Genomic DNA, 15979 nt, shown 5'->3' with positions numbered 1-15979 from the left:
ATAATAATATTAATATAAATGATGATGATATTGATAATATTACTAATACTAGTAATAAAGAAATTAATAATAATGATAGTGATTATAATGAACATAATAATGATAGTAATAATAATAATAATCAAAATATTATTGATGATGATGATAATAATTAAAATAATCATAATAATAATAATGGTGATAATGATATTAATAATTATAATAGTGATATTAATTATAATAATAATACTAATGATGCTGATAATAAAAATAATAATGATTGTGATAATAATAATAATAATAATAATAATAGTAATAATAATAATACTAATGATAATTAAAATTATGGTCATAATAAAAGTAATAATAATTTTTATAATGATAATACTGACGATAATGGTATTAATAATAATAATGATGATGGTGATAATAACAATAATTATAATAATAATGATAATAACAATAATTATTGTCAAAATAATAATAAAAATATTAATTATGGTCATAATAGAAATAATATTAATAATGGTGATATAAATAATAATAATAATAATAATAATAATAATAATAATAATAATAATAATGACGATGATAGTGATAATAAAAATAACAATAATGATAATGATAATGGTGATAATAATAATAATAATAATAATAATAATAATAATAATAATGCTGGTAATAAAAATAATAATAATAATAATAATAACGATAATAATAATGATAATAATGATGGTGATAATAATAATAATAATTATAATAATAATGATAGTGATAATAATACCAATAATATTGATATTAATAATAATAATAATGGTGGTATTATTAATAATAATACTACTAATAATAGTAATGGTTATAATAATAATAATAATAATAATAATAATGGTGATAATATTAATAACAATAATAATAATAACAATAATAATAATAATAATGGTGACAATAATAATAATGATAATAGTGATAATAATAAAAATAATAATAAAAATAATAATAATAATAATAATAATAATAATAATAATAATGGTGACAATAATAAAAAAAATAATGATAATGATAATAATAATGTTATAAACAATAATAATATTAATTATGATGGTAATAATAATAATAGTAATAATAATAAGATGATGGTGATTATAATAATAATGATAATAATACTAATGATGGTGATAATGAAAATAATAATAGTGATAAAGATATTAATTTAAAAAATAACAATAATAATAATGATAACAATAATAATAATAATAATAATAATAATAATAATAATAATAATAATAATAATAATAATAATAAAAATGAAATTAATGATAATAATAATAATTGTGATATTAATAATGGTAATAATAGTATTAATAATGGTGAAAATAATAATGATAATGATACTAATAATGATAATAATAGTAATGATGGTGATAATAATAATAATAATTATAAAAAAAATAATAATAATGATGGTGATGATAATATTAATTCGAAAAATAATAATAATAATAATAACGATGATGGTCATTAATAATAATCATATTAATAATAAGTATGATAATAATAATTATAATAATAATAGTATGATGACAATAATAATAATAATAATAATGATTATCATGATAATAATTATAATAATAATAATGATTATCATGATAATAATTAGAATAATATTAATATTAATAATGTTGGTGATAATAATGATTATAATATCAATAATGATATCAATAATAATAATAATGGTGATAATAATAATTATGATAATAATTAAAAATGATTGTGATAATAATAATAATAATAGTAGTAATTATAATAATAATGAAGGTAAGAATAATAATAATCATAAAAATAGTAATAGTAATAATAGTGATAATAATATTAATGATAATAACAATGGTGATAATAATAATAAAAATAATAATCATAGTGATGGTGATAATTCTAAAAATAGTTATGATAATAGTAATGGTGACAATAATAAAAATAATAATAAAAACAATGATGATAATAATAATGGTATTAATAATAATAATGGTGAAAATTATGATAATATTAATGATGATGGTGATAATATAATAATAATAATAATAATAATAATAAAAATAATCATGATGATAATATTAATGATAACGATAATAATAATAATGATTATAATAATAAAAATGTAAATAACAATAATAAAGATTGTAAATATAATAATGATGAAAAAATTAAAATGACGGTGATAATAATAGTAATATTATAATAATAAAGATGTTGATAATAAAATTAATGATAATAATTTTAATGATGGTGACAATATTAATAATGAAAATAATGGTGATAATTATAATAAGAATAATACTGATTGTGATAATAATAATAAAAATAATAATAATAATGGTGATAATATTAATAATAATGATGATGGTGATAATAATACTACTACTAATAATAATGGTGATAAATTAATAATTTTAGTTATTATAATATGGATAATAATAATAATGATAATAATAATAATAAAAATAATAAAGGTCATATTAATAATAATAATTTTGATCATTATTATTAGTATTAGTATTATTTCTAATATCATAATAATAAAAATAAATATGATATTAGAAATGTTAATAATGTTAATAAAAAATATTATCATTCATATATATATAATAATAATAATTAATATTATAAAATTAATAATGATAATAATAATTATGATAATAATTATTATTATAATTATTATTAATATCATTATTATTATAATAATAATAACAATAATATTGGTGATAACAATAATTACATTATTAATAATGGTGATAATAATAATGATAATAATAATAAAGGTGATAATAATAATAATTATGAATATAATGATTATAATAATAAATAATAATAATAATGTTTACAATAATAATAATGTTTACAATAATAATAATAATCATTATAGTGATGATAATAATAATAATAATAATAATAATAATTTTATTAATAATTATTATTATCATAATAAAGATAATATTGATAATGATGATTATTATTATTATTATGATAATGATATTCATAATAATGATTATCATTATTATTACTTTTACTATAAAAATAATAATAATAATAATCAGGATCATTATTATTATTATCATAATTATTATACCAATAATAATAATAATAACAATAATGGTGATGAAGTTAGTAATAATAATGGTGACAATAGTAATATGTATAATAACAAGAATGGTAATAATAATAATAATAATAATATTAATAATAATAATAGTAATAATAATAATAATAGTGACATTAATAATAATATTGATAAAAATGATAATAATAATAAAATTTATAATATTGATGATGTTGGAAATGACTATAATAATAATAATGATAATAATAATAATAATAATGGTTAGGATAATAAAAGTAATAATAACAATAATAAAAATAATAAAGATGATAATAACAATAATAATACTGATGGTGATAATAATAGGTGGATTCCGAAACTGTAGTCTCTCTTTTTCAATTAAACCTAGTTTTACAGTGTGGGTTTTTATACCATAGTATCAACACGGTAGTGTGTTTTCTCCTTTTCAATAATAATAGTAATAATAATGATAATTATAATACTAATGACGGCGATGATAAAAATGAAAATAATAATAGTAATAATGATGATGGTGTTAATGATGATGATAATAATAATAATAATAATAATAATAATAATAATAATAATAATAATAATAATAATAATTATAACAACAATAATAATGGTGATAATAATCAAAATAATATAAATAAAAATACTGGTGATAATAATTATAATAATAATAATGATGGTGATAATGATAATAATGATAATAATGAAGATAATTAAAATAATAATGGTGATAATAATAATAACAAAATTAATAAAAATTAACATGATAAAAATATTAATAATAATAATAAGTACGATAATAATAATAATGAGATAATTGATGATGGTAATATTAAGAACAATGATAATAATAATAATAATAAAGCTGATCATAATAATTGTTATTTTAACATTAATAATAATAATAATAAAAATGATAATAATAATAATAATTGTAATAATAATAGGTATAATAATAATAATAATAATGTTGATGATAATAATAAGGGTCGTGATAATAATAATAATAATAATGATAATAATGGTGTAAATAAAAACAATATAATTAATAATTATAATAATAAGGATGATAGTGATAATAAAAAACAAAAATAATAATAATAATAATAATAATAATAATAATAACGATAATGATGATAAAAATAATAAAAATAATATTGATAATAATAAAATTAATAATAAGGATAAAAATGATGGTGATAATAATAATAATAATAATGATAATAGTAATGATGATAATGATAATAATAATAATAATAATAAGAAGAAGAAGAAGAAGAATAGGGATAATGTCAATAATAATATAAAAATAATAATTGTGATAATAATATCTATAATAATAATAAAAACAATAATAATAAAGGTAATAATAATAATAAGAAGAAGAAGAAGCAAAATGATGGTGATAATAATTAATAATATTATAAAAAATAATTATGGTATATAGTGATAATTATAATAATGATAATGCTGATAATTGTAATAATAATAATGATAATATAAATAATGATGATAATAATAATTATAATTATCATCATAATGGTGAGAATAATAATAATAATAATAATAATAATAATAATAATAATAATAACGATGATAATAATGGTTATAACGGTGATAAAAGTAATAGTAAAATTAGTAATATTAAGAATGATGATAAAAATAATAATAATAATGGTGATAATAATAATGATTATTGTTATTATAAAAATATTATTGGTGATGATAATAAAAATAATAATAATAGTTATGATAATAATAGTAATATTATTAATTATAATGATAAAGACAATAATAATAATATTAGTATTTATAGTAATAATAGTTATAATGATAATGATAATAATAATGGTTAGAATAATATTAATAATAATAATAATGGTGATAATAATAATAATAATAATGATGGAGATAATAATAATAATAATATTAATAATAATGATAATGGTGATATGAATAATTATGATAAAAATTATGATGGTGACATTAATACCAATAATAATAATTATTATTATAATTATATTGGTTATAATAACAATAATTATATTTAAAAAAAATAATGTGATAATAAGTATAATAATAATAATAATAATAATAATAATAATAATAATAATAATAATAATTATAATAATAATAACAATAAAAATGATAGTAATATTAATAATAATGATAATTGTGATAATAATAATAATAATAATAATTATAAAATTGATAATGATGGTAATAATAAATAAATAATGTGATAATAAGTATAATAATAATAATTAAAATATAATAATGATAATATAATATATAATATATAACAATAATAAATGTGATAATATAATAATAATGATAATGTGATAATAATAATATAATTAATTTAAAATGATAATGATGGTAATAATAATAATAATAATAATAACAATAATAATGATGATGGTGATAATAAAATTATATATAATGGTTGATAATAATAATAACAATAATAATGGTAATAATGATAATGATAAAATTAATGGGGATTATGATAATAATTGAAAATATAATAATGTAATAAATTATATAAAAATGGTGATATAATAATATAAAATAATAATGGGATAATTAATATAATAGTATAATAATATAATAATTATAAAATATAACAATAAATGTGTGATAGAGAGTAATTTAAATAAGTAATTGTGATAAAATAATAATAATAATTTAAAATTGATAGTGGTAATATATAATAATAATAAAAATATGATGATGGTGATATAAAAAATTAATATTAACAATGGTCATAATATTAATAATAATAATTGTGATAATAATAATAATACTGATCATGGTGATAATAATAATAAAATGAAGAAGAGAAAGAAGAATGGTGCTAATGATAATGATGATGGTGATGATAATAATAATAATGATAATAACAATAATAATTATTATAATGAAGATAATAATAATAATAATAGTGATATTTATAATAATAATAGTGATAACGATAATAATAATAATAATAATAATAATAATAATAATAATAATAATAATAATAGTAATAATAATAATAATGGTCATACTAATAAAAATAATGTCATAATAATGATAATAATAAAAATGATGGTGATAATAATAATGATAATAAAGATAATGGTGATAATAATAATAATAATAAAATTATAATAATAAGTGTGATATCATTATCAATAGTTATAATGGTAATAATAATCATGATAATAATAATAATGTCAATAATAATAATGGTGCTACTTATTATAATAATACTTATGGTGATAAAACTAATATAAATAATGATGGTGATAGTAATAATAATAATAATAATAATAATAATAATAATAATGATAATAATAATAAAACACTTATAATGATGGTGATAATAATAACAATAATGGTAAAAATAATGATAATAATAACAATGATAATTATAATAATGATGGTGATAATAATAATAATAATAGTACAAATAATGATGGTGATAATAATAATAATAATAATAATAATAATAGTAATAATGATGGTGATAATATAAATATTAATGATAGTGAAAATAATAATAAAAATAATCATAGTAATAAAAATAATATTAATGGTGATAATAGTAATAATAAAAAAGATAATAATAGTAATGGTGATATTAATTTTGATAAAAATAATAATAATGATGGTGATAATAATAATAACAATAATAATAGTAATGGTGATAATTATATTAATAAGAGAAATAATAATAGTAATAATAACAATAATTATAAAAATAATGATAATAATGATGATGGTGTTAACAATAATAAAAATAATAATAATAGTTATAATAATAAGAATAATAGTAGTAATGATAAAAATAATAATGAAGTTGAGAATAAAAATAATAATAATAATAATAATAATAATAATAATAATAATAATAATAGCGGTACTATTAATAATAGTAATAATGGTGATAACAATAATAATAATAATAATAATAATAATAATAATAATAATAATAATAATGGTTATATTAATAACAATAAATATAATAATAGTTATGATAATAATAGTAATATTGATATTAATAATAATAATAATAAAGGTGATAATAATAAATATAATAATAATGGTGATAATGGTGATAATATAAATGATAATAATAATAATAAAGTTAGTGATATTTATGATAAAAAAATAATGATAATAAAAATATTATCAATGATAATAATATTAATAATAATGGTGATAATAATAATAATGATACTGATAATAATAATGATGACAGTGATATTGATAATAATAATTATGACAATAAAAATAATGGTGATAATAGTAATTATAATAATAATAAATATAATCATGATGGTGATAATAATTAAGATGATAATAATAACAATAATAAAATAGTAATGATGGTGATAATTATAATGATGGTGATAATAATAATATTAACAATGGTGATAATAATAAACGTGATAATAATAATAATAATGATAATAATAACAATAATGATTGTGATTATGATAATGATGGTGATAATAATAATAACAATAACAATAATAATGATGATAATGATAATGGTGATCATAATCATAATGGTGATAGTAATAATACTACTAATAATAATGATGATGGTGATAATAATGATGATATTGATAATGAAAGTAATAATAATAATGATATTAATAATGAAAGTAATAATAATAATGATATTAATAATAAAAATAATAATAATAATGATGCTGGTGATAATAATAATAATGGTGATATTGATAATGATAATGATAAACATAATAATAATGCTGATAATAATAAAAAACAAATATAATAATGTTGATGGATATAATAATAATAATGATATTAATGATGATGACAATAATAATAATAATACTGATAATAATAACATTAATAATAGTAATAATGATAATAATAATAATGATGGTGATTATGATAATAATAATAATGTTGACAATAATAATAATAATAATAATAATAATAATGTTGATGGATATAATAATAATATTGATAATAATAATGATGATGATAATAATAATAATAATAATAATAATAATACTGGTAATCATAATATTAATAATGATAATAATATTAATAAAAATAATGATGGTGATATTAATAATAATAATAATAATGGTGATAATATTAATAATAATAATGGTGATAATAAAAAAATAAGAATAATGGTGATATTATAGTAATAATTATAAAATTGGTGATAATACAAATAATGTTGATAATAATAATGGTGGTAATAATACAAATAATAATGATAGTGATAATAATGAGAGTAATGATAATAATAATGATGGTTTATGAATAATAATAATAATAATGATAATAATAATGATGGTAATAATAATAATAGCAATAATAATAGTAAAAATAATAATAATAATAACTATAATAATAATGGTGATAATAACAATAATAACGGTGATAAAGATAGTAATAGTAATAACAATAAGTGTGATAATAATAATAATAATAATAATGATGGTGGTGGTAATAATAATAATAGCAATAATAATGGTAATAATAATAATAATTATGATAATGGGGATGAATATAATACAAATAATAATGATAATAATGGTTATCACAGTAATAATGATAATAATAATAATGATGGTAGTAATAATAATAATAGCAATAATAATAGTAAAAAAAAAAATAATGATGATGCTGATAATAGTAATAATAACTATAATAACAATGGTGATAATAATAATAATAACGATGAAAAAGATAGAAATAGTAATAATAATAAGTGTGATAATAATAATAATAATAGGTGTTATGATAATAATAATAATAAGGTGATAATACTAATAATAATAATAATAATAATAATAATAATAATAATAATAATTATTGTGATAGTTATAACCATAATAATAATTATATTCATAACAATAATAATAATACAAATTATAATAATTATAGTAATGATCGTGATAACAACAATAATAATAATAATAATGGTGATAGTAATAATAATGATACTACTAATAATGATGATGGTGATAATAATAATAAAAATAATAATAATAATGTTGAGAATAGTAATAATGATAATTATAATAATAATGATGGTGATAATGATAATGATGGTGATAATAATAATAACAATGAGGATATAATAATAATAATGATGATGATGATGATAATAATAATGATGGCGAAAATAATAATAATAATAATAATAATAATAATAATAATAATAATAATAATAATAATAATAATAATAATAATAATAATAATAATAATAATAAAAATAATCGTGATAATAATAATGGTAATGATGATAATAATAATAATAATAATAATAATAATAATAATAATAATAATAATAATGATAATAATAATAATAATAACAATTATAATAATGGTGATAATTATAATGATGGTGATGATATTAACAATAAAAATAATAATAATAACAATAATGGTGATGATAAGGATTATAATAATAATAATGATGGTGAAAGTAATAATAATAACAATAATGATGATTTTGATATCAATAATAATATTGATAATAATAATAATAATAGTAATAAGAATGGTAAGAATAAAAATAATGATAATGATAATAGCAATAATAATGTTCTTATTAATAATAATGATGATAGTAATAATGGTGACAATAATGATCATCATTATGATAAAACTAATGATGATAATAATAATAATGATGATGGTGATATTAGTAAATATAATAATAATAATAATAATAATAATAATAATAATAATAATAATAATGATGATGGTTATAATAATATTAGTAATAACGGTGATAGTAATAATAAAAATGACTATAATAATAATAATAATAGTGGTGTTAATAATAAAAATAATAATAAAAATGATAATAATAATAATAATAATAATAATAATAATAATAATAATAATAATTATGGTGATAATAATGATAATAAGAATAATAATAACAACAATGATAATAATAATAGTGGTTATGATAATAAAAATAAAAATGATAATGGTGATGATAATTATAATAATAATAAAAATGAAAATGATGGTATTAAAAATAACAATAATTATTATAATATAATATCGATAATAATAATAACAATATTAATGGTAATAATAATAATACTAATAATAATAATGGGTATAATAATAATAATAATAATAATAATAATAATAATAGTGATGGTGAAATAATAATAACAACTGTGATAATACAAATAATAATAATAATAATAATAACAATAATGATGGTGATAATAAGAATAATAATGGTGATAGGAAAAATCATTATTACAATAATAATTATGATTGTGATAGTTATAATAACAATATAAATAATAATGACAATGATAATGATGGTGATGATATTAACAATAATGTTGATGGTGATAATGATAATAATAATAACATTGACGGTCATAATAATGATAATAATTGTGATAATAATAATAACAATAATAATAATAATGGTGATAATAATAAGTACAACAATGGTGATAATAATAATGATGATATTAATAATGTTGATAATAATAACAATAATTGTGATAATAAAAATAATGGTAATAATTTTAATGGTGATAATAATAATAATAATAATAATAATAATAATAATAATAATAATAATAGTAATAATAATAATGGTGATATTAATAATAATAATAATAATAGTTATAGTGATGATAACGATAACAATAATAATAATAATAATGGTGATAATAATAATAGTAATAATAATAATGCTGATAATTATAACAATGATAATGATCATAAATTACATGTTGATGATTATTATTAATAATGATAATGGTGGTGAAAAAAATAATAATGGGGATAATGATAATAATAAGGGTAATAATAATAATGGTGACAATAATAATTATAATAATAATGATAATACTCATGATGGTGATAATAATAATAATATTAATAATAATGATGTAAATAATTATAATAATAATAATGGTGATAATGATAATAATATTAATGATTATAATAATGATGGTCATAAAAATAATAATAATGGTGATAATAATAATAATTATAATATTAATAATGACGGTGATATTAATACTAAAAATAATGATAGTTATAATAATGATGCTAATAATAGTAATAATAATGGTGATAATAAATAATAATTGATGGTGATGATGAAAATGATAATAATGATAATAATAAAAATAATGGTAATATTTAAGATAATAATAATAATAATGTTTGTAATAATAATAATGGTGATATTAATGATGATAATAATAATGGTGTTAATAATAATAATAATAATAATAATGGTGATAATAATAACAATAATGATAATAATGGTGATAATAGTAATAATAAGAAGAAGAATAATGGTGATAATAATAACATTAATAAAATAATACTATTGATGGGGATAATAATCATGATAATAATGGCGATAATATTAATAATAATAATATTAATGGTGTTAATAATACTAATCATATTAATGATGGTGATAATGATAATAATAATAATGGTGATAATATTAATAATAATAATAATAATAATAATAATAATAATAATAATGGTGATAATAATAACAATAATGATAATAATGGTGATAATAATAATAATAAGAAGAAGAAGAAGAATGGTGATAATAATAATATTAATAAAAAAAATGTTATTGATGGTGATAATAATCATCATAATAATAATAATGATAATAATAATGGTGATAATACTACTAATAATAACGATAATAAGGTAATATTAATAATAATAATTTTGATGATAACAATTATAATTACAATGATAATAGTGACAATAATAATAGTAATAATAATAATAATAATAATAATAATGGTGATAATAATAATAACATTAATGGTGATAATAATAATAACAGTATTAATAATGTTGATAATAATATTAATATTAATAATAATGATGGTGATAATAATAATAATAATAATCGTGATAATAATAATAATAATAATAACTGTGGTAATAAGAACAATAAAAATAATGATGATAATATTTATAATAATAATAAAAATAATAATGGTGTTAGTAATAATAAAAATAATAATAATAATGATAATAATAAAGGTGATAAAGATTATTAATAATAATATTGGTTATAACAATAACAATAATAATAATGATAATAATGATGATGGAGACAATGATAATAATAATAACAATAATAATAATAATGGTGATCATAATAATAATGAAAGTGATAATAATAATAATTATAATAATGATAATTATAATAATAATAATCATTGTGATATTAATAATAATAATTATATTAATAGTAATAATAATGATGTTAATAATAATAATAATAAAGATGGTAATAATTATAATAATAATGATAATAAAAAGGATGGTGATAATAATAATGATGTTAGTAATAATAATAATATTAATAATGGTGATAATGATAATAATAATGATGGTGAAATAATGATAATAATAAATATAATGATGTTGATAATAATAATTATGATAATAATAATAACAATAATAATAATGATGATGATGGTGACAATAATAATGATAATAATTAAAATAATGGTGATTATAATAATAATAATTGTGATAATATTGATTATAATGATAATAATGGTGATAATAATGATAATGATAATAATAATGATAATAATAATAATAATAATAATAATTATGGTGAAAAATAAAAAAATAAAAAAATAATAATAATAACAATAATAATAATAATGACAGTGATAATAATAATAATAATAATAATAATAATAATGAAAATGGTGATAATAATAATAATAATAAAATTAATAATATTAATAATGGTGATAATAATTTTAATAATAAGAATAATGGTGATAATAATAATAATAATAATAATAATAATAATAATAATAATAATAATAATGATGGTTATAAAAATATTATTAATAATAATAATAATAATAATAATAATAATAATGGTAATAATACTCATAATAATAATAAGGTTGATGATAATATTAATAACAATAACATTAATAATGATAATGCTGATAATAATAATAATAACAATAATAATAATAATAATAATGTTGATAATAATAATAATAATGATAATAATGATAATAATGATGGTGATAATAGTAATAAAAACAATGATAATAATGATTGTGGTAATAATAATAATGATGATGGGGATAATAATAATAAAAAAATGATAATAATGATAATAATGATTGTGATTATAATAATAACGATGATAATAATAATGATAATGGTGATAATAATAATAAAAATATTAATAGTGGTGATAATAGTTAAAATATTAATTATTATAATAATAATAATGGTGATAACATTAATAATAATAATATAAATAATAATGGTGATAATGATAATAATAATGGTGATAATAATAACAATAACGGTGATAGTAATAATAATAATGATGATGATAATGGTGATAATAATAATAATAATAATGATAATAATAATAATAATAATAATAATAATGATAATAATAATGATAATAATAATAATAATAATAATAATAATAATAATAATAATAATAATAATAATGATAATAATGATAATAATGATAATAATAATAATAATAATAATAATAATGATAATAATGGTGTTACTGATAACAATAATAATAATACCAATAATAATACCAATAATAATTATAATGCCAATAATAATTATAATGCCAATAATAATTATAATGCCAATAATAATTATAATGCCAATAATAATTATAATGCCAATAATAATTATAATGCCAATAATAATTATAATGCCAATAATAATTATAATGCCAATAATAATTATAATGCCAATAATAATTATAATGCCAATAATAATTATAATGCCAATAATAATTATAATGCCAATAATAATTATAATGCCAATAATAATTATAATGCCAATAATAATTATAATGCCAATAATAATTATAATGCCAATAATAATTATAATGCCAATAATAATTATAATGCCAATAATAATTATAATGCCAATAATAATTATAATGCCAATAATAATTATAATGCCAATAATAATTATAATGCCAATAATAATTATAATGCCAATAATAATTATAATGCCAATAATAATTATAATGCCAATAATAATTATAATGCCAATAATAATTATAATGCCAATAATAATTATAATGCCAATAATAATTATAATGCCAATAATAATTATAATGCCAATAATAATTATAATGCCAATAATAATTATAATGCCAATAATAATTATAATGCCAATAATAATTATAATGCCAATAATAATTATAATGCCAATAATAATTATAATGCCAATAATAATTATAATGCCAATAATAATTATAATGCCAATAATAATTATAATGCCAATAATAATTATAATGCCAATAATAATTATAATGCCAATAATAATTATAATGCCAATAATAATTATAATGCCAATAATAATTATAATGCCAATAATAATTATAATGCCAATAATAATTATAATGCCAATAATAATTATAATGCCAATAATAATTATAATGCCAATAATAATTATAATACCAATAATAATTATAATGCCAATAATAATTATAATGCCAATAATAATTATAATGCCAATAATAATTATAATGCCAATAATAATTATAATGCCAATAATAATTATAATACCAATAATAATTATAATACCAATAATAATTATAATACCAATAATAATTATAATACCAATAATAATTATAATACCAATAATAATTATAATACCAATAATAATTATAATACCAATAATAATTATAATACCAATAATAATTATAATACCAATAATAATTATAATACCAATAATAATTATAATACCAATAATAATAATACCAATAATAATAATACCAATAATAATACCAATAATAATACCAATAATAATAACAACAATGACAATACTGCTAACCATGAGACGATACTGCTAACCATGACACGATACTGCTAACCATGACACGATACTGCTAACCATGACACGATACTGCTAACCATGACACGATACTGCTAACCATGACACGATACTGCTAACCATGACACGATACTGCTAACCATGACACGATACTGCTAACCATGACACGATACTGCTAACCATGACACGATACTGCTAACCATGACACGATACTGCTAACCATGACACGATACTGCTAACCATGACACGATACTGCTAACCATGACACGATACTGCTAACCATGACACGATACTGCTAACCATGACACGATACTGCTAACCATAAATGATGACCATAAATGATGACCATAAATGATGACCATAAATGATGACCATAAATGATGACCATAAATGATGACCATAAATGATGACCATAAATGATGACCATAAATGATGACCATAAATGATGACCATAAATGATGACCATAAATGATGACCATAAATGATGACCATAAATGATGACCATAAATGATGACCATAAATGATGACCATAAATGATGACCATAAATGATGACCATAAATGATGACCATAAATGATGACCATAAATGATGACCATAAATGATGACCATAAATGATGACCATAAATGATGACCATAAATGATGACCATAAATGATGACCATAAATGATGACCATAAATGATGACCATAAATGATGACCATAAATGATGACCATAAATGATGACCATAAATGATGACCATAAATGATGACCATAAATGATGACCATAAATGATGACCATAAATGATGACCATAAATGATGACCATAAATGATGACCATAAATGATGACCATAAATGATGACCATAAATGATGACCATAAATGATGATAATAATGATAAATAATAATAAATAATAACAATAATAATAAATATTGTACCCTATATTGTTTATATTGTCACCCCATCTATTCAATTTATATGCAGTACAGACAATAGAAAATTCACTCCACAGCTTCTAAGGTCCAGTA

This window comes from Penaeus chinensis, chromosome 27, assembly GCF_019202785.1.
Source record: "Penaeus chinensis breed Huanghai No. 1 chromosome 27, ASM1920278v2, whole genome shotgun sequence".
NCBI lineage: Eukaryota > Metazoa > Arthropoda > Malacostraca > Decapoda > Penaeidae > Penaeus > Penaeus chinensis.
The sequence above is the reverse complement of the archived record's forward strand: the minus strand, read 5'-3'. Positions refer to the sequence as shown.